The sequence below is a fragment of the Notamacropus eugenii genome, chromosome 3 (assembly GCF_028372415.1).
Source record: "Notamacropus eugenii isolate mMacEug1 chromosome 3, mMacEug1.pri_v2, whole genome shotgun sequence".
NCBI lineage: Eukaryota > Metazoa > Chordata > Mammalia > Diprotodontia > Macropodidae > Notamacropus > Notamacropus eugenii.
The window spans coordinates 460,037,035-460,061,568 of record NC_092874.1 but is presented as its reverse complement, the minus strand read 5'-3'; the positions used below and the strand labels follow the sequence as shown (position 1 = coordinate 460,061,568).

Here is a 24,534-nt window from a genome sequence, read left to right as displayed (position 1 = left end):
TTCTAAAGATGCCTATCCTATTTCCCATCCTCCTCAAATACTCCAATGTTGTGAAGTTTCCTTCCAAAGATACAGACTCCAACTAAGCTTGCTTATCCTACCTAACTCTAGTCCAACCCCTCCCATGCAAGGAGTTAGTCAATATGCATTTATTAAGCACGTACTATGTGGCTGAGGATAAAAAGAAAACTAAAACCCTATTCCTGCCCTCCAGGAAAGTACATTCTAATAGGAGAGACAAAGTATAAATAACTTAGTGCATACAAGAAAGGAGAAAGTAATCTGAAACAGGAGATGCTAGCAGGAGATGATGGGTAGGGGGTAGAATCCTAGCTTTCCTTTGACCTTGTGAGGCTGCCAATAGAATGAAGAGCTGTCCATTGGCAACCCCTTGCTCCTGTCATGTGACCAGTCCATCTCTTTCACTCACACATTTCTCTGATGGCTCTCACTAGACTTCTTTGCTGCAATTCCTTATTTGGAATGGATTCCCCACTTCTCTTAAGTGAGTGCCTCTCCGTTGTTCTCTGCATGACCCACAGCATTCTGGGGTTTGGTGCAATCAATGTTTTGGCAATTTTGTGTATTTGCCTTCCCTCCCTCTGCTAGCCTGGAGGAAGTTTTTGGAGGGCAGGGACCGTATCTCATTGATCTTGATATTTACCGAAGCACCAAGCACATAGTAGGCTCTGCCTTTGTTAATGAATGACTGGTATATTTGGCAGCATCTAAAGGAGATGTGGAAAAAGGAAAGCCTGAAAAATCAAAGGGCAACTTGTAATAGACATGAAGGCAGCCACCGAGGGGGCTCCTCATGAGTCTTCTGATGCATCAGCTTTGACTTGGGTCTCAACAACGCACCCATACTCAAGTTCATGATCATTTCTTGAAATGCAAACTGAATTTTCTCCTGTGAATGTCAGTATTTTAAAATGCAACCTCTTGAGGGCCTTCAAATAGATGTGAGTTCATAATAATAGATTTATACATTTCAGTTTGGAAACAGCTCCCTCCTCTTTCACCATAGCAGACACTGAAAGTCTCTGGAGGGTTTGACTGGCCAGTGGAAGCCCAGCGAAAATGTTAATGAATACAATTCAATAAATATTTAATGACTCTTTCCCTCAGCTCCTGATGTGATTAAGCAGCAGCCTCATTATTAAAACCTACTTTTGCCTTCTCTTTTTTTTATTTATGAGTTTTATTCTTTTATGGTTGTGTACCACCAAGCATAGAGATCCAGGAGCCATTGATAAAGTGTGGAAAGAAACAAACACAATGATCTCAAGGCAAAGAATCCTCCAGCAATGAACAGCTTTCCTCTCCCCTCTCCACTTCTGTCAGTAAGACAAAGAGATAGGGATACAGAGGGAGACATGGAGAGATGAGGGAGAAGAGTGCGTTAACCTTATGAGTATTTGATGTCAAGGATTATATAGGCTTGGGCCTGGAAGATACCTTAGAGACCAGGTAATCCAAATTCTCCGACTTTACAAATGAGAAAACTGAGTCCGAAGAATTTAAATGACCTGTCCAAGGTCACATAGGTAGCAAGTACTATCAATGTTACCAAAGTCAGAGAGTATCGGGGCTGTTTATTCTTCTCCAGAAAAGAAATAGAAAAGACACTGCAGCTTCCACCTGCCTACTACCCCTGGACCAGTTTCTACCTTGAACCTGTCTCACCAGAAGTTTTAAAGAGATTTGACCAACAATTTTCTGTCCCACAGACTCCTCATTGGACTCCATATATATATTAAAATGTCACCTTTTCCTCTTCTCAATCATTTTCACTGCTTGCTCCCACTTATGTACCATTTTGGGGGGGGGGGGGGCGGGGAGAAAGAATGTCTGGTCCTGTTATTTCATTGGTGTAAAGAATCTTTACAGTTTCCTGGAGCACAGTCAGAGGTCAATGGTTTGCCCAGGGTCGTAAGAACCCATACGTGTCAGATGCAGGACACGCATTTGGGCCTTCATGACTGACAATAGTACTGTACTGTCTCTTGCTCTTCTTAACAGAAAGCAAGGTGGTTCATAACAAAGATACTCAGAATCATCTGTACTTCTTCCCCTCCCTCCACCCTGTTTTGGGAATGAACTTTTAAAAAATATGTTGATACAGTTTATTTTAATAAAACAGATACTTCCTCCAAACATCCAAATAACCTTGCTAAAAACGTATGATCTTGGGCTAATCACTGAAATCTCCCTGAACCTGATTCTTCCTCTGTAAATAAGGGAACTAGACCCGATGTCCTCTGTGGACCCTTCCAGTTCTAAATCTATGATCCTACAGCCTCCTCCCTCCAAAAAAATCTCCTCTGATTATTAATTGTTGACATGGTAATACAAAGGAGAGATCTGTCATTTTAACTTTCAAAACATGGTATTTAACCTTGATCACTGTAATTTACAATTTGATTTTTGCCTCTCCATATTTCCTTAACTTAATGTGTTGTAGGCAACGTATCCATCTGATACTGTTTTCTTGACTCTGCATCAGTTCATACAAGTCTTCTCATGCTTCTCAGAATTCTTTACATTGGTCCTCCCTTACGGTATAACAATACTTCATTATATGCAGTGGCTACAATTTGTTTAGTTCTTTCTCAATCACTAGGCGAACATCCTGCTTTCAGATTTCTGCTCTCATAAATAATAGTGCTATGAACATTTTTGCACACCCGTGTCTTTGCCTGCTGTCACTAATACTAACCTCCTAGGGATTTAGTCCCACTTCTATTCTTAAGAAAACTTAACAAAAAGGTGAACAGAGAAGAGAAGCAGAGGGAGAAAAATTGCTTTAAACCTCACTGCCTGATTGCCTTTAGAGCTGTTTGCAATTCTCCATGCCTTTGGACCATAGGCCAGGGATCATTTTTGCGGCTACGTGAAAGCCCCAAACAAGACTTATTGTATATAAACTGCCAAGCGAGTACATACGAATGAACCTCTGAGCTAAGTCACAACACTGATTTCTCCATGAAACCTCTAGCCCAAAAATGCATCACCCATGACCAAGCTCAATTCAAGGATCACGTCATGGTCTCCCATGCACATGAAGCCATTTGCAATTGGACCGTACTTTCCAGCCTTCCCCAACAAAAGGAAAATTATATGGCTGAGTTAAACCAGTGGCTCCCAACCTTTATGGGGCAGTGGTGCCAGGTTTCTGGCTTAAGTCCACCACAGTCCTATGAACTCTCTTTTCTCCTCTCCCTCCCTGCAATCCTCTCCATTCTTAGTTGGACACGCTCTAATGCACAAGGCAGTTTGGGTTGTTGTAAACCCCAGATTTGGAATTAGAAAACAGGGAGGTTGGAGCTGCTTGAGCCCAACAGAAGATTCTAGATGAAAGAACTGAAGAGTAGATGGCCAACTGGGACCCACCCTGGACATACTATGGAGCCAGGAAGGGAAGGGCAGACCTTGGTTAGCAGGCATTCTGGGTTGATGGTGAGGTTGTATGTTTGGATACATGTGGTGGCACTGGGTTGAGATGCTGAAGGGTAGGGCAGTGCCTCTGACTGGGTGTTGGCCCCTGGTAAATTGCCACCTTCAAGCTCAGTTCATGGGCAGACAAACTGGGGAAGAAAGGACTAGTTTGGAGCAAGAGTGAATGATGGATAGCTTCACTGATTCCAGGGACTCTAGGGATCAATCCAAGTAAACAATAGCCAGAAAGCCTCCAGGACATAGTGGATAGCAAGTAACATATCCCAAGGTTCAAGTAATTTCTTTACATTGGGGAGGGTGGTCAATATAAAGGATCTAGGGCAACATGTGGTACTTTAAAGCTTTACATATGGCTCTTAAAGCAAAAGTGAAGATTTGAAAGATCACCATGACAAATTACATTAATGCTATAGTTAAGTAATAGAAGATCCTTTAAAATGTGTAAAAACATGATAGACACACAAGGGTGCTCTAACCAATACACAACAAGAGGAGAAAAAGTTTTCAGGATAATTTGTAAAAATTAAGGGAAAAGAAAATACTGTATAGCCTTGTCAATGACACTGGGAATTGTAGTCCCTTTGCCAATGAAACTGGAGAGTTGTAGCCCCTATCCTTTCTTGGTCAAACTGACCACCCTTACTTTAAATAATTCATAGGAAAGCCCAAGAAGCCATAAAAGCAGCTACTGGTCACAGTCTTAACAACTAGTGCTGGAGGTCTGAATCTTTTTTTGTGTGTTATGGATCCCTTTGGCAGTCTTGAGAACCCTATGGACCCATTTCTCAGAATCATGTTTTTTAATGCATGAAATAAAATACACAGGACTGCAAAGGAAACCAGTTATATATAAGAATATTAAAATATATATTACATATAGCATAAAACACATAAATTGTATAATACATAAAATATATTACATATGTGTATACATACGCATACATATACATATGTGTGTATATATACATGCATATGTATATAATCTGTTTTTATATATACAGGCATATGTAATCTGTTTTCTATACACACACACACACACACACATGTGTGTAACAGATTCATAGCTCCTTGAGCTAGGGGCACTGGTGGGTCCAAATTCATATGCTGCTTTCTATTACATACCTTGGGATCAAATTCTGCCTCAGACACTTACTAGTTCTGGGAACCTGGACAAGTAACAATTTTCCTTAGCCTCACTTTCCTCTGTAGTAAAATGGGGATGATGATAGTACATACCTCTCAGGATGGTGTAAGGATAAAATGAGAAAATACATTTAAAGGCTTTGCAAGCCTTAAAGTACCATACGAATATTAACGATTATTATTAACTATTACTATTAACAGTGCTCAGATTTGTACTTTCGCAAGGTGATGCACCAGGGACACAAAGGTAAAACACACCGTGAACTTTGTCCTCCAGGAGGTGAGACAGTTATCACTTCCACAATGAAGGGGCTAGGAATGTGGAGCCCCCATTAGCTGAAAAATCCATGTAAAATGTGTAGCCCTCCTTTTGTACAAGAGAAGAAACCTGAATTTTTTCTTTTTCTTTAATGGGGGCGTTTATAACATTAAAAGATAAAATATGTTGCTCTTCTACAATACTATTCACATACTTAAACATTTCGGAGTTTCTAAACTTCTCCTGTGTCTTCTCTTGGCCTTCACATGTCATCTGCAGCTTCCTCAAAACTCCCCCAAAAATTCCCGCTAAATTTCTTATCCCAGTTCACATTATATCAAAACCACAATGGGGAAAGTCATGATGTGGAAGGGATAGCTATAATCTATCCAATTCTAAGTATCATCTCTATACTGATAACTTCAAAACCAACATATCCAGCCTTCACCTCTCTCCTGAGCTTGTCACCTACATTATCAGCTGCCTACTGGACATCTGCTCATACTAGCTCAAAGTCAACATGTCCGAAACTGGACTCCTGACATCTTCCCCCTAAGTCCACTTTTCCTCCAACTTTCTCTATTTCTTTTAAAAGGACCACCACTGTTTTATCACCCCAGATGCTTCAGTCATTCCCAATTCTCCATTCATCCTCATCTCCTATATCCAAGCAGTTACCAAAGCTGCCATTCCTGTCATTCCCAAGACCACCACCCTCGTTCAGGTCTTTATCAGTACTTACCTTAACTGTCACAATAAAAGTCTCCATCCTTCCAGACTTGCTCCACTCCACCCCATCCTCCAAACAACTGCCAAAATAATGTTCCTAAAGTACAAGTCTGACCACATGACTCCCCTACTCAAGCATCTTCAATGACTCCCAACTTTTTCCAGGAGAAATTTGCATTCCTTAGCTCACAGGTTGGCTCCAGGGCATATTTCTAGAATTATTTCATATTATACACACACACACACACACACACACACACACACACACACACACACACAATTTCAGCCAAACTGGCCTAGTTGGTACTTCCTAACCTCATCATTCTACCTCTTATATTTGTGTCTCTGAATAGTCTGGTCTCCATGAGAATAATAAGTGATTATTATATGTTTCACAAAGTAATCATGAGGAAATCACTTCCTAAACTGGAAGCACTAAATAAGTGTGAATTACTAATGAAATATTATCATTACTTGGGGCCATGAGGTAGTGCAGTGGACAGAGCCTGGAGCCAGGTAGACTCATTCTTCTGACTTCAAATCTATCCTTAGACACTTCTTAGCTGTGCGACCCTTGGCAAGTCATTTAATCTTGTTTGCCTCAGTTTCCTCATCTGTAAAATAAGCTGGAGGAGGAAATGATGAACCACTCTAGTATCTTTGCCAAAAAAACCCAAATGGGGTCATTAAGAGTCAGACAAGACTGGAAAACAACCTAACAACAACAGCAGGGAATACTCTCTAGCTGAAGGATTTTAAGTAATGAGTCCATCCATGGTAACCTAGCCAGTCACTGTCAGAGCTAGGACTGGACCCAGCTTTCACAAATCAGCCTTTCCGTTTCACTCTAGGGCCTCTCAACTCCCTCTTTTCTTCTCCTTTGGTATTTTACTTTGACCTTTTCTGTCATCTTGGAATGACATGACTGCATACGGACAGCTAATTCTCAAATGTCCACAATACTTGTAACTAGTCATTCCCTGGAAAGCTGGTCAATTTCTTTTTCTTGATGTCATTCAATTTCTGACACATCTAATGTCTCCCGACTATCGTTTTTTTTTTCTTTTCAGGAGTTATTTCCTTTTAAATTTCATCATTGACACATTCTGCTTTGATAGATCAGTGACTTCCTAAGTATCCCTTTCTCCTGACATCCCAGGCATTCTTCAAATTTCAGCTAAAAATCTCAGCTTCTATAAGAAGCCTTTTCTGATTCACCCTCAATCCTCTTTCCTTCGCTCTTTGGATTAGCTCCAATTTGTCCTTTATATAGCTTGTTTGAATGTAGTTGGTTTTTGTATCGTCTCTCCACTTAGACTGTGAGCTGACAGGAACTGATTTTTTTTTTGTATCCCCAGAACTGAGCACAGTGCCTAGCACATAGTAGGTCATTAATATATGACTGCCAATGTGACTTCACTCCCCCAACACCTGGGTAGATTCCAATAACAAAAAGACTCATATTCAGGGTTGCAATTGGGATTCCACTCTTTTAGCAAGAAACCATTGTCCATGACATTTGACCTGGGTTTGGTCACCTTAGCCACCATGTCTTCATTTGCATCACTTTGGTCCCTGGCTCAGGTTTGGAGTTGTTTGTCGTTTTTGACTGAAAGAATGAATGAATTAGTGAATGGAAAAGCACTTAGCAGGCGCTCACTGTATACAAAAACACGTTAAGCATCTGGGATGCAAATAGAAATGCAAGAGCATCCTTGCTCTCAAGCAGCTCAGGCTCTATTAAGAGAACAATAGGAACTTTAAGGTAGAACGTCAGATGGAAATGCCTATTATAGCAGCAGCCAATAGTAATGCATCTTCTTTAGTAGCATTTCCATAAAGAAAACCATCTCTGCCTTTGATGTTGAAACAGTTTCTTAAAGAAAGCATCCCTTGTAAATAGACAAAGAGCTTCAGAGCAGTCTAAGAGACCAGCATTGTGGAGAAAGTGTTGGGATTAAATTCTGCCTCAGACACTTTGTAACTTTAAGTCAGGGTAAATCAGTGAAACGGACAGCAGCAGTTTCCTGATCTATAAATCTGAGATACCAGTAGCACCTTCCTATAAAAGGGTTAACATATGTAAAGTGCTTTTTAAAAGTTAAAAGTTCTATAGAAATGTGAATGATTACTACTAGCCTTCTTGATGCTAAACCACATTTTCAAACGTAGTTTTCACCATCCTCTCCTGTGCATGCCTTTGTGTTGACGTTACTGAATATCATGGTAGGTAATGATATAGTTTGAAGAATCTTGTCAAGTTATTCATAGAATTTCTCACCTTCCTTTGTAACTAACCATGTGGTGGGGAGGGGAGACCTCTCTACGTCTTAGGGAGGTGCTTGGAGTACTAAGTTCAGTGACTTTAGAGAGGGACTTGATTCTAGGTCATTCTGAGTCCAAAGCTGACTCTCTATCCACTAACAATAGCAATAATAATAACTGGAATTTATACAGTGCTTTAAGGTTTTCAAAACATTTTACAAATATCTCATTTTGATCTTTACAACAACCCTGGGAGGTAGGTGCTTTATTTTTCTCTTTTGATAGTTTATGAAATTGAGGCAAACTGGGGTTAAGTGACTTGCACAGGGTCACACAGATAGTAATTGACAGAAGTCAAATTTGAACGCAAGTATTCTTGAATCCAGGCCTACCAGTCTACTACCTAGGTGGTTTCTTATCATCACTATTAGGAAGAAAGTGAGACAAAAAGAGGTTAAGTGACTCACCTAGGATCACACAGTTAGTATCTGAAACAGGATTTGAACTCAGGACTTCATGATCCCAGAACCAGTGCTCCATCGACTGCACCATCATATTGACTCTCAGATTATTAGATAAATCGCCATAATTGTCATGGAGGTCTGTTGGTTGAGGTTTGAGAATGTGACAGGGCAAAATGACTGAGTATCTCATGGAAAGATGTTTTGTTGCCTTTAGGCACATGGCAAAACCAACTTCACCAGCATCTTTCTTTGGCAATTTGAGGAGCCTGTAAGTCATCTTCTTTTGTAGATCCTTGGTCCTATTACCTCTGGACCATCATGGATTTTGAATCAAATCCTGCAGAATTTTAATGGCAATCTGCTATTGTCTCTGCCTACCCCGACTTGATTAAAATAGTGGCAACTTCTAAGATTATTAACTCCTAAGTATTCTCTTTCTCCCGAGCTAAGACAACCAGGCAAAGACCAATACTAAAACAATAAATATTTCATCAGAACAGAAATATGTAGAAATGCAATGAAAATGTTGGCATATATTCCTAAATAAACTGTTTCATTTCATTTTCCTTAAGAAACTGCATGGAACTTGCTGTTCCATAGGGATCTCAACCTCAACAAAACTCATTCTTTCTCTCTTCAAAGCCTCCCCATCTTCCTGTCCAGGCCACCATCATTCTTCTCAATCACCTAGTCTTAAACTGTAGGGACATCTTTAACTCCTCACTGTCACTCACCCTACATACCTCATCTCTTGTCAACTCTTTTAATTTCCATGCTCACAATGTCCCCTACACACATATCCCCTTTTTCTTCATTCACACAATTAGTCGGATTATTGTAAGTTATTATAATAGTTTTTCATTGGTCTCTCTACCTGTAGTTTACCCCTACTTCAATCCATCCATCCTCCATAATTTTTCCCATAAAATATATCTAACCAATAAATTCCATTGAACCCCTATTACCCCAAGATCAAATATAAAATCCTCTGTCCACTTTCTAAATCTTTTCACAACCATCTCATCTCATTAACCTTTCCTCTGCCCACCATAAACTATGGTCCAGCTACACTGCCATACTTGTCTTCACATATGTCCCCAAGTCTTTTCACTGGCTGGCCATCCTTCCATAAAGTAATCTCCCTCCTCACCTTAATCTCCTAAACTTCTCTTGCTTCCTTGAAGAATAAGCTGAAATTCCAGGGGGCCTTCCCAGGTCCCTCTAGATAGCTCTGGGAAGCCTTGCTTCTAAGGTTATCTTCCATCTTTCCTATATCTAACTTGTATGAACTTGTTTATATGTTGTCTCCCCCACTAGGAATGCGCTCCCCTTGAGGGTATGGACTCTTGACCGTGTTTATCTTTCAAGTCCTAGTGCAATGTCTAATACATAGGACAGGCTTAATCTGTGTTTGTTGATGGACTAATGCAATGCTTGTTGACTGACTGAAATGAGTTCTTCCAAATGATTCACATCTCAAATTAGGGCAACACAGAGTGAATCAACTGAAGCCTTCAGTTTGGACAGCAATGGCATCACTGCTTAAAAACCAGCTCCTGCCAGTGTCTGCTGCTTGTCACTTCTCTGACCCATCCCAGGTCCCAATGCAGTGTTGGCTTGCCTTGCCTCGGGCACTACCCTTCCCTTGCCCTGTGGCTTCTAGTCTTCCATGCAGCTCCCAGCTTGCTTGCCTGAGGCAATACTTAGAGCACTGGGGAGCAGGTATCATCACCAAGCTGCCAACCCGGCTCATCTTTCCTTCCTCACATTAACAAAACCAGCAGAGACCTCCATGAAATGTCTTATCCATCCATCCATCAATCAATCAAACAAACAAGCATTTATTAAGCACCTTCTATATGAACCAGGTGTTCTAACACTGAAGAAATGTACACACACAAAAAAGAAATAACCCCTTTGATAAAGAAGCTTATACTCTATCTTCTTTAGTAGCAATCCATGATGCACTGGGCTCCTAGTTTCATGGGAAATGGAGTTTCTGCTCCCCTCAGTGAGCACTCCCATTCAGACCCTTGGAATTTCCCATCTTGGCCATGTTCAGTACACTTTTATTTAACTCAGCATCATTCCACATTCTAATTTCAGTTATGGAGAGAATCTTGATGTAAATGTTGTTCAGTTAATAGTCCTACACAGTCCCCTAAAATCACACATTTGTCATACCAACACTTAACGTTTACAGCTGGGGCTTGAACTGTGTGATTTTTAGTGGCCTCAATCCCGCCCGTTTCACTTAAGACAATTTCTATTTTTGTCCACTTCACAAGTTATCATGGCTAAAGCAATTCATCACCTGGCCATCCACCTTTTGGTGATAAAAGCTGCTCAAGACTAAGTTACTGGAGGGGGGGGCAGTTCAGAGAGCAGACACTGTCTGCTCTGTCACTGAGCCCAAACCTTTCACTTAGTAGAACAAGCCAGAGAGGGAGCCCCATGGACACAAACTTCAAGAAGCCAGGGTTCTAAACCACTGTTTTTTGTGGGAGGCACCCGTACATTTGGATGTTTCTAAACACAGTCATTCTATCCCAAATCAACCCAGACCAGGATGAAAAACTTAGGGGATATCATAACTCAGTTTTCATTACTATCTTCAAAGCCCCATACTGACACACTGGTTAGTCCCCTAAACTAGGCTAAAACAAATTCTCTCTCTCTCTCTCTCTCTCTCTCTCTCTCTCTCTCTCTCTCTCTCTCTCCAGACATGCCCCTGGTAACTCAATAAATCACCCAATCAAGCACAGCATGTGGATTTCGGGAGATCTCCATCACTCCCCTGGGCTAGAAATCCCATCTGTTGGTTTTTTCCCCATCTGGCTTTTGAGTTGGTCAGCACCAGCCATGTGATCCCAGTTAAAGATAATGCTGCAGGGTGGCCTTCTGGGTCTGGGACTCTGCTTCCCTCCACAAGACTATCTCCAATCAGTTTCTCCAGCAGATAAGGGATGACTTCAGCAGGGCCCCTGGGCACAGCTTCCAATCTGAGGGATCTCTGCAAGGAAGTGCTAGCTGATCTCTGAAGCCCAGATTATTCCCTGGACTCCCTATATTTCATCAGACACTTACTTCCCCGTTCAAATCATAGAAAGCTGGCCAATGTCTCAGAATTTTATGCAGTTTAGAATGTGGTTTTCTAAGAGTCATTATTATTATTTTGTTGTCTGGATGTGTGATTTCATCAATGTAGGGAATTGCTAGTGACCCATGCACCCATGCAAACCAGCAGCTCTTCTACAACTTATAGTTGGAGTTACCTGGGACACTGAGAAGTTGAATGATTTGGATAAATCACTCAGCCAATATGTGTCAGAGGTGAAACTTGCAATGCTGGCCCACCGTCAATAAGATTCTAGGGCATCTCAATGAACTAATAGATACATGAGGATATGGCAGCACCTTTGACCAAGGATGGCCCCATCACTCCCGCTCTGAGCCACTTCCCACCCGATACAGCAAAAGTGCTTAATCTAAGGTCTGGAGTATCTTTAAAAAATATATTTTGATAGTACTTTTTCAATATAATTGATGTCCTATGTATTTTATATTATGTAATAAACATTATTCTGAGGAGTCCCTCAGTTTTGTCAAACTGCCCAAGGGATCTATGATATAAAAATACTAAAAATCACTGCTCAAGTCATCTCCATAAATGCAGGTTATCACTAACTCTACAGATACCATCAGGTCATCTTCATATAAATGCAGGTCACCATCAATGAGATTATTTTTACAGGTAAAGGAGCCAACTCACTTAAATGACTTGGCTTTCCAGGGATACTTGGCCTTTTTTTTTAATTCCTCCAGGAGGAAAGAATGAGAACAGCAAATAATAAAAGGATAAAGGGGGTGAAAATTAAGAGAAAGGAAAGGAAAGTTGAAGAAGAAGCAAATATTGGGAAAGGAGAGGAAGAAAGGGATTCAGAAAAGTGGAGGCAAGGAGCAATACGGAAAGGAAAGAAGGGGGAAGAAAAAGCATTAGCAAAGGGGTGGGGATGGCAGAGCCAGGGCGAAAAAATGACACCCATACGTGTGTATGTATATGCATATATGTATATGAGGGGAAGGGGGAAATGAATGGGAGGAAAGAAAGAAAGAGGAACAAAGATCAGAAGATAAACAAGAAAATTAAGGAGAGATAAACAAAAAATTGGTGCAAAGAAAGGGAAGAAGCAGTTTCCAAAACAAACTTTAAAGCACCAGATAAAGGACCTTGTGAAGCAAATGGAAGCCCAGAGGTGTAAAATACGCAGTCTGAAACCACGCAGGTGTTTAGTGATGGAACAGGGCCTCGAACCCAATTGTCAGACTCTTGGTCCCCAGTTCTTTCCACTGCCCAAAGCTATCTCTTCTGATCTGTAAGTCAACAAAAGGGCGTTTCTTGGGTGCCAACTTCATAGGGCAAGGCACTGTGGAAATCACATAGAAATAGAAGGTGCTTAGAATCTAGGTAGAAATGGGGAGATGAGATGTCCATACCCATGAGAACATAATTAATATAAATGGAAACTGACACCCAGTGCACTAAGGTTTAGAAAGCAATTTACATATATTTTCTCACCTGATCCTCCTAACAAGTCCAGGAGGAAAGGGTTGGTATTGTCCTGATTTTAGAGATGAGCAAAATAAGAGAGGGGTGAATTGGGCACAGAGCTGGGTAAGTGCCCGAGGCAGCATTCAACCTAGGTGGGCTGCTCCTTCCCTTAAAATCTAGTACGTCTTGTTCTATATCATGCTGCTCCTGGAATATAAGAGAGAAGAACATAGTGTAGTGGATAAAGATTTGACCTCAGAATCAGGAAGACCTGGTTCTGGTCCTGTCTCTGACACATCCTGGGCAAATCACCTATCCTCTCAGTGGCCAAGGCAACTCTCTAAGACCCCAAGTTGGAGGGGAGCACTTGATCTGCAGCAGTGGAAGGAATTTTCTCACTAGGGAGTTTCTTGTGGTATGACAAGAAAATTGAAGGTCCACTATTCCTATCCCTCTGTAACTGATAAATCCCCTGGGAAAAGCCAGATGTGAGCAAAGAACAAAACAGAACAAAATTATACAGATATTTAGAGGGGGTGAGCTTCCCTCAGATTGGCGGGAGGGGGGAGTCAGGGAGGTTTCCCAGAGGACTTAGGATCTGAACTGTGCCTTAAAGGACCGGGCTCTGGTGTCCGCTGCCTACAATTCCATTGACGTCTTGGGCAATTAGTTGCCTGGACTCCAGATGATAAGACTGGAGTTTCTGGATGTCATAGGGAGGTTTGGCCATAACATGTTAGTCACTCAATTAAGCCAATAAGGAGTCAGTAAGTGCCTACTACATGCCAAGTAATATGCTAAGAGTTGGGGGATACAAAGAAGAAAAAGAGTCCCTGCTCTCATGAAGCAATATTGGTCAGCTAGGGCATAGTGCTTAGAACGATAAACCAGGAGACAACGAGATTTGAGTTCAAATTACTGTGTGATCCTGAGCAAGTCACTTTACCACTATTTGCCTCAGGTTTTTCAGCTGTAAAAATAGGATAACAGTACCCACCTCACAGGGTTGCTGTGAGATGCAGATGAAGGAATAGTTGGCACATAGTAGGTACTGTGGGGCAGTGAGATGGTATAGCAGATAGAGGGCTGGCTCTGGAGTGAGGAAGACCTGAGTTCAAATCCAGCCTTAGACACTTGGTACTTACTAGCTGTGTGACCATGGGCAAGTCATGTAACCTTATCTCCACATCCTCATCTGTAAAATGAACTAGAGAAAGAAATACCACTCCAGCATCTTTGCTAAAAAAAAAAACCCAGTGAGGTCACAAAGAGTAGGACATAACTGAAAACAACCCCCACACCACACATAGGCACTATACAAATGCTTATGCTCCCCTTTCCCCTTCCCTTCCCTAGGCAGGGGAACATTAAGTGAAGTATATCTATAAGGGGAGAGAAATGGTGATTAAAAAGAATGAGCCACAGCTCAGAAGGAGGAAGGTGCCAGGTGGGCATGGAGGTCAGTCACAAGACCACCCTAGCTGGGGTAGAGGGGTCATTAGAGAAGCAGTAGGAAATGGGAGAAGAAAGAGAGGTTGGGGTCAGTTATGGATTGCCTAGCTCATGGGATCTTCACCTTCTATGGATGGTGCCCTTGGATAGTCTGGTGAGGTCTCTAGACCCCTTCCCAGATTGCTCTTTGTTCTTGGTTGTCCTCTGTTCTCCAAGATGACCAGTGACATCAGGAGGGTGTCTTGACTTACAAGTGAATTGAATTTAAGCGAGACAGAACCATGCAAAGTCACCAGCCTCACTCTCTCTGCCAGACCCATTGGGGTTGGGGGACGGTGGCAAGACACAGATCCTGTCCCCCCTCTATACACACCCATGAACACACGAAAAACTGGGGTGTATATGAGTCCGTGTGGTGCTGTGAAGAGTGCCCATCATATTGGAAGTCAGAAGACTTGGATTTCAAACCCAGCTGGAGCCCTTGCCCCCTTAGTGACCTTAGACAAATCGCTTCACCTCGGAGGGTCTCTGAAGGAAAATGAGGGCGAAGAACTCAATTATCTCTTAGCTCCTCTTCAGCTCCATATTTGTGATCTGAGAATCTGCCTTCATTAGACCTAAGACCAGGCCTTCAATACGTCCCTGTGCCTAAGACAAGTGGATTCCACAGAGTAGTACTCAAGGAATACTGTCACTTAAGCAAGAATGTCTTGGAAGGGATTACAAGGACCGTGAGTGAAACTACAAGGACTTCTGGGACTATCGAGGCCAATCCCCTGATTTCACAGATGTAGAACTTGAGGCCCACAATGCCATGAAGTGTCATGTCCCGTAGGTCTCATGGGTTGTAAGTAGCAGAGCCAGGATTCTTAAGTTGGATCACAGGGGCACAGATTTAGAGCCAGAAATGACCTTGGGATCATCTTGGCCATCCCCTCCTTTGAAAGATGCAAAAAAAGAGATTTAGGGACTTGACAAAGTCATGCAGGGCTTTCAGCCTTCAAAAGCAGTGGGTTTTCCCACCTCAAAACATGAGCCATCACAAAGCTTGGAAAGTGACAAAACTGAGTCACATAGCTTGCAGTTGCTGTGTGTGTGTGTGTGTGTGTGTGTGTGTGTGTGTGTGTGTGTATGTGTGTGTGTGTGGTGTGTAAACAGGTGAAAGACTAACCTGGCCTTGTAGCAGGGCCATGCAATGGAAGCCAGCAGCTGTTCTGTCATGGGGAAAAGTCTTTTTGGGGATGCAACTTTCTAGTCCAGTCCCCGGATCTTCAAAATCCAAGTCATTTCAGCAGGCTTTGCCCTGACTTAGAGTGAAATCATTAATGATTTTCCTCGAGGCTCTGACAACCTCCCTAGGCCCACCCACAGAACTCCCTAATAAGAAGGAATGATCTGAGTCTGTTCCCTCTTCCACCCCTACATTTTCCCTTCTCCTGGAAAATGTCAAAATACTATCCTGGCAAAAAAGAGCTCCCCTCAGTTGCCACACAAAAGTAACAGGATATGAAGGAAGTCGTCCCAAGAAACTGCATCACAGACTAAACTCCTGGGATGCTGGGAAAAATTGTTTCCTGTTTAGATTTTGACAAAGGAACCTTTAAAAATATGCCTTTTCCCACCCCTCATTGTGATTTGCTTATGGCTTACAAGATACTGAGTGGAAGCAACTGCAATCACCAGGCTGAATATTAGTGGGCTAATAAAAATTCCCCAGGTCTCCTGGGACTGATAGCTCCCATGCCCTAGAGTAGAGGTTATATTCAGGTAAGCCTTCCTTCCTATCTCATTACCCAGACTCAAAATGTGCAACATGACCAAGTACCTTTCAGGAAAGATTTTTAAAACAAAACAAACATATAAGGAATTCAGTGTCTGCTGAAGTGGGTTTTTTTAAGTTACTTCTTTAAAAGATGCTGTATAATGTGGAGTTGATCAAAAGCCAGTCTTTGAAGCCCTGAGTTCAAATGCGGTCTCTGACCTTTACTAGCTATTTTACAATCTGGGAGTTACTCAACCTCTTGGGCAGCTTGCTCAGACTACACATGGGCTATCCCACAGGCATCTCAAACTCAGAAGACAAAAAAAGAAGTTAGGTTTTTTTTTGGAGGCAATGGTGACTTGCCCAGAGTCACACAGCTAATAAGTGTCTAGGGTGCAATGATTCTTCATTGGTTTCTCTTCTTCTAATCTGTCCCCTTTCCAATCCATCCTCCACTCAACCACGAAAGTGTGAAGCTTCTGTGGCTCCCTAGTACCTTTTGGTTAAAATACATGCTTCTCCCATTAGTTATTTGTCATTTGTATAAATAAATAAACACTTCTCAGACATTTAGACTACGTGCCAAGCACCAAGGATCCAACAACAAGCAAGCAAGATCGTCCCTGTCCTTGAGAAGCCTCCCTTCTAATAAGGAAAGAGTACGTACAATGGGAAGTCTCAGCTTTGAAGGGAGGTTGGAAAAGGGTGCATGGCATACACCAGTTAACAAGGGGATTTAGGGTAACATAAAGTGAAAGCTCACCTCTCAGAGCTCAGGGTCATGGGAACAGCATCCAATGGGAAAAGAAGGGCCCATGTGTCGGTAGCACAGACTGGAAATGACCAGCAGGCCCTTCGCAGTCTGGCTCCAACCTATCTTTCCATTCTGATAACAAATGACACCCCTCACCTCCTCCATATTCCATCTAAACAGGCCCCTCCTCTTCACCTTTGCTCGGGCTGTGCCCACGGTTTGAATACCCCCATTGCCATTGCCTTTAGAAGCACCCCCATTTGTGGCACAGCTCAAATGCCAACCTTCTTCCAAGCCTTTCCTGAACACCCCTGCTCTCTGTGCCTCAGTGATGTGAATGTGTATTTTGAAAGAGTGCACAGCCTATATTCACTTATCTTTGAATAACCATGTTACCAAAACCTAGTAGAATATAATCTCCTTGAGGGAAGGGATTATCTCATTTTTGTATCTGTATCTCCTACAGCCAGCACAGTATCTGGTACAGAATAGACATGTAATACATGAATGCTGATTGATATAGCACAGGGCCTGGCTCTCATTAAAGAAGCACTGATGTTTTCAAGTCCCATCCCCCACAATTGTACTTTCTGGCCTCCAGCTCCCCTTTAAATCCTAATGCTATTTCTCTTCCCTGAAAATGTCCTCCTGGGGAAGCAGCAGGGCCTCACTCGCTGCTGGAGTGCCCCTCCCTCCCCAAATAACTCTGCAGAGGCCATAAACACTGGGCCTAAAATGGCCAGCATCGGTCCAGACCTTTCCACCCCTCTCATTCCTCTCTATCTCCATGCCCCTAAGGATAACAATCTTGTCTAAAGGAAGTCTTGGGGAAAGGAGCCAAGTACTTTTCCTACAGAGGAAGGTGGGAGGAGGCCAGCAAGGAAATCTGCTTGATAAAACTCTGTCTCCAAGAAATTCAGTCTTGCAAAGCTCATTAAGGAAATGAGAAAGTTGTTGCAATTATTTTAATGGAAATGCAACAAAAAAGAAAGAAAGAAAGAAAAACAGGCTTGAATGACTGGATGGTGAGGCCTGGGGAAGGCAGGCCAACTTTATCAACAGACAGCACCCCAGCAACATTGTGACCTCCTAACAGAGCTTCGTTGTCTAACCCCCCAAAACTGGGGAGCGGCTCAGGCCACTCAGGAAAATGCCCCAATCTCCTGGCAATTTCCTGCAGACAGGACGTTTAATCATCTCCGAGCCTCCACCACAGAAATCTAAAGCAAATGATTCACACTTTTCAAAGGAATTTGTCTTTCAGAACAAGAACTGTGTTTTTCTCCCTGCTCCGAGAGGCAGCCAGGACTTGCTAGCCCAACAAAGTGTTCCTTTTGGCCGAGCAGAAATAAAAGTGGTTCAAGGGGCCTGCCTGGACTGATTTGTGCCTTCCTTGTAACTTCATTCCAGCCAATGGCTCCATACCAGCGGGTATCAGAGGGTTGGGGGGTGGGGTGGGGGGGCAGTTCAGAGACTTAGAACACAGAATCATTTTTAGGCCTCCCCCAACTGAGGGATGATTTATTGGGGGATGAGTACCATCCAAAGGCTATCAATACTTCAGCTGCTCTGACACCTTCATCTGAATTACCCAGTGTTCAGAAGGCCCAGGGAAATGATTATTTTTTAAAAGGCACTGCCCCCCATCCCCCTACCCCTGGTATTTGTGCAGCCTCTATCCACAGCCCCTCTGTCTGCTTCTCTAATTAGGCCATTGGGTGCACAGATACAAACATCTGTTTGAAGAAAGCAGAAATACCAAAGTATACAAATGATTCACACTGGCTAAACAAAGGCAAACACAGGATGAGGGCCAACCCAATGGGGAAGGGGAGGGGGAGTGGGCCCTAATGGCCCAAATCATTTAATATGGGTGGGAACTCGACTTTGGCAATCTACAGACTGTTCACTCCAGTTTGGAATTCACTTAATTTTAACTCTCAATTTCTCTTTTTCTATTTTATTTTCTTTAAACTAAAATTAGAGATCACAGACAATTTTTATTAGGCTGTTTACTTTGTTAAAAAAATAAGTAGTTCCGTGCTTTAAATATATATGTTTGTGAATTTACATGTGTATGTATGTGCATATACATATGTGTGCATGTATGTATATATACATGTGTGTGCGCATGCATGTGTGTATACATATATAGTCATAAGGGGGGATTCATGGGATGCATAGTGCTTTTTTCAAGTTGCCTCTTCTTTCTCAAATTACTTTTGGGAACTTAGCTCTTTCAATTCATGCAGACTGACCAGAAAGTAACAAAACACACATCCCATCCCTCCCACCCCCACTCCAGCCTCCTGAACAAAAGCTAAGACAGTTGAAGCTATTTTAGCTTCTATGAGACACAGCTGTTGATGGGGTTCAAGATTTGCTTTCTGTCATTCCACACAAATCCTGGCCAGCCCCCGACAGCTGAGATGACAAGGGCTGCCTTTGGTGACTGTGAAATATAGATGAGTGTCAACTCCTTCAGGGCTCTGCACCTCAGCCCTGTTGGCAAAAGAAGGGCCACAATGGAGTAGAATATGCTCGGAATTCAGGGGATCTGAAGATGTCTTCTGAGTTGGAAGGGGTTTCCCTACTTGTGGGGTTCTTAACTTTTCTTGGCATCATGCGGTCTGGTGACGCCTATGGACCCTTTCTCAGAATGGTGCTTTCAAATGCACAAAAGATGCACTGGAATACAAAGGAGCTGAGTAACTTCTTCAAGAGTTCTTCAGTTTTTTTTTTTGAACAAGTTTATGGACGGAAGGCTAAGAAACTCCTAGGTCAATCATTCAGTCAACGAGCATTTGTTAAGCACCTCTCTCACGGTGGGCCAGGCATTGGGGATGATAAAGAAAAGCAACAGCAAGAGCAAAACCTAGAATAAACACTAGATATAGAAAGTAAGTAAAGGGAATGGGGATGGCATTGGTTCCTAGAGTTGGAGCTGGACAGGAAGGACCTGAAGGGGCAACTGGCCCCACCCCCTCAGGAAGAGATGTGAAGTGACTTGCCCCAGTTAAACACACGGAGAGGCAGAACCTAAGTTCGAACCCGGATAATCTGACTCTAAATCCAGCACCCGTTTGCTTTATGCCTCTCTAGCAAAGGGTGGAAGGCAGGATTAGGAGACGAGGTCTCCCGCAGGAGGTGACCCCTTTCCACCTTTCTTAGTGCTTTTTGCAAAGCTTTTTACAAGATGAGGAACTGTGACCCAGAGAGGTTCGATGACTCGGCCACGCTCCCAGTTCGGTTCCCCCTCCTCTCACAGGGATAACATGAGCCCATTGGCCAGATTTCTGCAGTGTCCCCGTGCCAGGCTGCCGGCTCCGGGGAGGCTCCAGACCGACTTAGTTTGTCAGTGGCACATGAGGCTGCCCCAAGTCGGGGCTCGCGGTCACCTCCCCGGCACCGTCCGCCTCCTCAGAGGGATGCATGGGCATGGCCGGTGCCCGCCGCGACCGGTCAGTCTCCGGGCCGAGCTGGCCACTGAGCCGCCCCCCACCCCCACCCCGGCCCCAGCCAGGCCGGCCACTCACCAAGGTCACGCCAGCATCGCTCCACAGGCACGCGGCCGCCACAGACGGGCCCGCAGTCCGGACGGGGCAGAGAGCGCCCAGGGGTGGGGGCAGGCTGGGCAGCAGGGCTCTACGGGGGGCAGCTGGGGGTCTCCCACCGACCAAGAGGCGGCGGCGGCGGCAGCTGCTGGGGGGCACTGCGCGGGGGCTGGGGCAGCGGCCGCATTCTTGCTCTGGCCCCCGGGCTAGCGCGGGGCCATCGCCCCCCGGCCGGCTGCCGGAGCCCAGACCGACCAGGGAGGGAGGGAGGCGGCCGGATCAATGGGCAGCCCAGGCTCTTTGGAGGAGGCCGGCCCGGCTCTGGCCCCTGGTCTCCGGCTGCGGCTGCTGCTGCGGCTGCTGCTGCTGGGACTGTAGCTGAGGCCGCTGCCGCTGCCGCTGCCGGGCCAGCTGCTGCAGCTTCTGGGGCTGCGGCTGCTAGGGCCGCCCCCCCACCCCAACTCGGAGCTTATTGGTGAAAATGCCGAGCCACAGGCCAATCCTGGTCCCGTTCCCAAATTTAGATTTCAATCAAGAGCCCCACAACCTTTCCACTTGGAAGGGAGGAGGGGCAAGGTAATGGGGAGGAGGACGCGAACCTTAGCTGGGCTCCAGGGACAGGCTCAGCCGCCCATCGTCCTCCCAGGCCCCTGTTCCAGGGTACCCCATCTACAGGCCCCAACCTGGACAAACTTAGAGGATGCCGACTTTCCAACAACAACAAAAAAGCTGTCTCACCCTTGTCGTTCAAATCTGATGTAGCTCAGGACCTCAGGAGGCAGCTAGATGGTCTGGTAGCCCTAGAGAGTTAGACCCACAAGACCTAAATTCTACCTCAAACCTAGCTGTGTGATCCTGGGCAAGGGATTTAACCTCTTTATGCCTTAGTTCCCATCTGCAAAATGGGAATGATAAGGGCACCCGCTTCACCGGGCTACTATGAAGGATACCAAGTGCTTTTCCAGCCTTGGAGAACCATATAAAGCCTTGCTGTTGCTGGAATCACAGAGCTTCCTTTAAAGTCACCAACCCCAATAAGATCAGAGAAAGACAAAGAAGAGAGAATGACAGGGACATTAGAAACCACCAAGTCAAGCTCCTCTTTTTAACAACAATAGCTCAGGTTTATATGGGACTTAAGGTTTCCAATGCATTTTGTATATATTCTCATTTTACAGGTGAGAAAACTGAGGCAGTGTCATGCCCAAAATCATAGGGAGTAATCGAGACCTGAATACCTTAGCTACAGGCTGTTTGGCTATTGGAGTGGTTTGGCTGTGGCACCTGGTGTTAACATACCTGGCTGGCATTACTGTCATTACCGACATTTCTCTACTGGTCATTTTCCAGATCCATCCTTTGTCTCCACCCACCTGGCTACCACCCTAGTCCAGGTCCTTATCACCTCTCACTGACAGCTAGTCATCCTTCCTCCAGTCTCTCCCCTCCCTGATCCCCCTTCCACAAAGTTGTCATTCCCTTGCCAACACACTCTAGCAGCTAGCTCCCCATGCCCTCCAGGATGGACCACAAACCTCCATATTGGGAAAGCCTTCAAAAGCTTGATCCATAGAGATCATCGCTAAAGGCTTATTGCTCTCATTATTCTCCTTCACCCACTCTACGTTGAAACCAAATTGGCCCATTTGCAGTTCTTCATGTCTTGTGTTCCATCTCCTGACTCTATACCTTTGCAAAGACTGGTCCCAACACCTAGAATGCACTTCCTTCTCCTTTCTTAGAATCCCTAGATTTCTTCCAGGCTCAGTTCAAATGCCACTTCCTAAAGAGGCTTTTCCTGATCCAGTCCTTCTCCTCGCTTCCCCTCCCCTCCCCCAGTTACTCTGTTTATATAATTATATCGATTTATGTGTATATGCTGTTTTCCATCAAGAAAATATAAACATTTTGATGTTTTAGTCTTTTATATTCCTAGTACTTGGCACATACTAGGTGCTTAATAAATGCTTGTTGAATTGTTAAATTGACTAGATTAAGGGCTCTTAACTTTTTTTTTTAAATTATGGAGCCCTGCATCTGGGGAAGCCAATGGACTCTTTCTCAAAATATTTTAAATGGAAAAAACAAAATACCTAGGATTACAAAGAAATCAATTATGTTGAAATACAGTTAACATTTTTTATAATGAGTTCACAGACCCCAGGTTAAGAATCCCTGAACTCGATGACCTCTTAGTGCCTTCCAGGTCCAACACCTCTGAGACCTTTGAAATTCTTAGTCTGGGTAGGGAGACAGGACTTAGTTAACACTTCCAGGCATCTGTGATCTCACTAATTGCTAACTCCCTCCAATATCACAGATTGTAACCCATCCCAGCCTTCTCATGAGTTGCAATATACAGAAAAGAAAACAAACAACAAAAAGTGCATATGCTGAGATACCAAATGAGTACATTCTCCAATAATGCCGAATACTGAGTGCTGACTGAAGCCTTTCCCATATTGTTACATGTTTAGATTTCCAAGCACAGATCAAATTTAGAGACTTCACTGTCAAACTGGAGGGAAGATTAAGTAGAATCTTCTCAGTATTACTTAGTGGATTTGTAAATGTCTCAGACGATGGAGTGGAGAGAAAGATGATGAAGCTTATAAGGGGAACGTCCACTTTCTAGGGGCTTGCCAGTACAGTGCTCATAAGAGCAAGAGAATCCAAAGGGAATTGGCCAGATTGGAAGAATGGTCTGCATTAAAGAGACTGAAATTCAGTTATAATAAAAGTCTGTTTACAGCAGACCACATCTTTATTGCCTGGAAGGTGCAGAAAATATAAGATCCCACTGGGCCTCGTGTCAGTTGATGGCTTAAAAAAAGGCATTTGATTCAATAGAGAAAAAGGCAAGGGTAAAAGCTTTGTCCAAGGTTCCTTTGTAGACCTAATGACACTGGCAACTTTGCTCATGATGTTCTGCTTAACAGGAAGCCTGAGGCATCAAACTGGGAGTTAGATGCATGTTCACCAAAGAAAGTTGCCACTGCTCCAGAGGATGGCAAGAACAGAGAAGGATTCCTTACAGTAGGTGAGACTTTCCATTTATGGATGTTATTTATGGATAGCTTGAACTTTTGGAAACGTTGCAAATCCCACAAGATCAGATTTATGATTGCTCTGACTTTCATGAAGCTGAACAATCCACATAGGAAAAACTAAATGGATGAAGGAAGGTTCTTACTCATTTAACAAGCGTTTAGTAAGCATCTGCTACATACCAGGAATTGTGTTGCGCTGGGGAATACAAAGACTAAAATGAAATAACCCTAACCCTCAAGAAACATATTCTGGAGGTGGGGGAGCAAACACCTAAATAAATACGCACAACATATATACAAGGTAAACAAAGACTTTGCATTGTTTCCAGGGTTTGATAGAATCAGTACAAAGTCATGTAAATAGGAGCATTTACAGGCTCTCATCAATTATAGAAAATCCCTCTTTGCACTGGACAGCAGCTGTCTCATTGAGCTGAGCTTGAAGGAAGTACGGGAGCTGAAGAATCTGAGGGGAGGAGGGAATACATTTCAGACTTTGGGGACAGCTTGTGCAAAGTCCTGGAGACAGGATATGGAGGCAGAGGGTAATGAGGTCCTGTGCAGCTGGATGACAGTCCATCGAAGTAGTCTTATTTATCTTGGTCAAACACTGCAGATAGACCATGATGCAGGTCTGAGATTCGGTAAAGAGAAGATAGAGCTAGATAGCATTTGAAAAGTTTTACAATTTCAAGAAGTTCAAGAATTTTCCAAGAATTAACCTCAATATTCTTCCGGTGCTGTTCTGTGGTTGTGGATTATGGAATTATATGGTCTCAGAAGAGCCAACACTGTAGATGACCCCAAGGGCAACTGAGAGATCCATCAATCAATGTGTATTTATTGAACCTCCTACGATGGCCCAGGGACTTCACTGGGGACACAAAGAAAAATGAAACAGTCCCTGCCATGGAGAAACACATCCCAAAGAGGAGACAGATATATATATATATATACACACACACATAAGTATATACAGATATATTCATATAAATGTATACAGACATAAGTATATAGAGATATATACATATAGGCATATACAGATATATTCATATAAAATAGACAGATATATACATATAGGCATAACAGAT

The 24,534-nt window shown here is 43.4% G+C and overlaps 1 protein-coding gene across 3 annotated transcripts in view; it reads right to left on the bottom strand.

Annotated features, from left to right (window-relative positions):
* Positions 1–24,534, bottom strand: part of PRICKLE2 (prickle planar cell polarity protein 2) — a 351,667-nt gene that overhangs the window by 157,518 nt on the left and 169,615 nt on the right. Inside the window, exon 1 of one of the 3 annotated variants that reach the window (XM_072598766.1) lies at positions 20,376–24,467. The exons of the other annotated variants lie outside the window; for them this stretch is intronic. The gene's annotated coding sequence lies outside the window, so the exon portion shown is untranslated. Of the gene's footprint in view, positions 1–20,375; positions 24,468–24,534 lie in introns of those variants that run through there. 3 annotated transcript variants of the gene reach the window in all.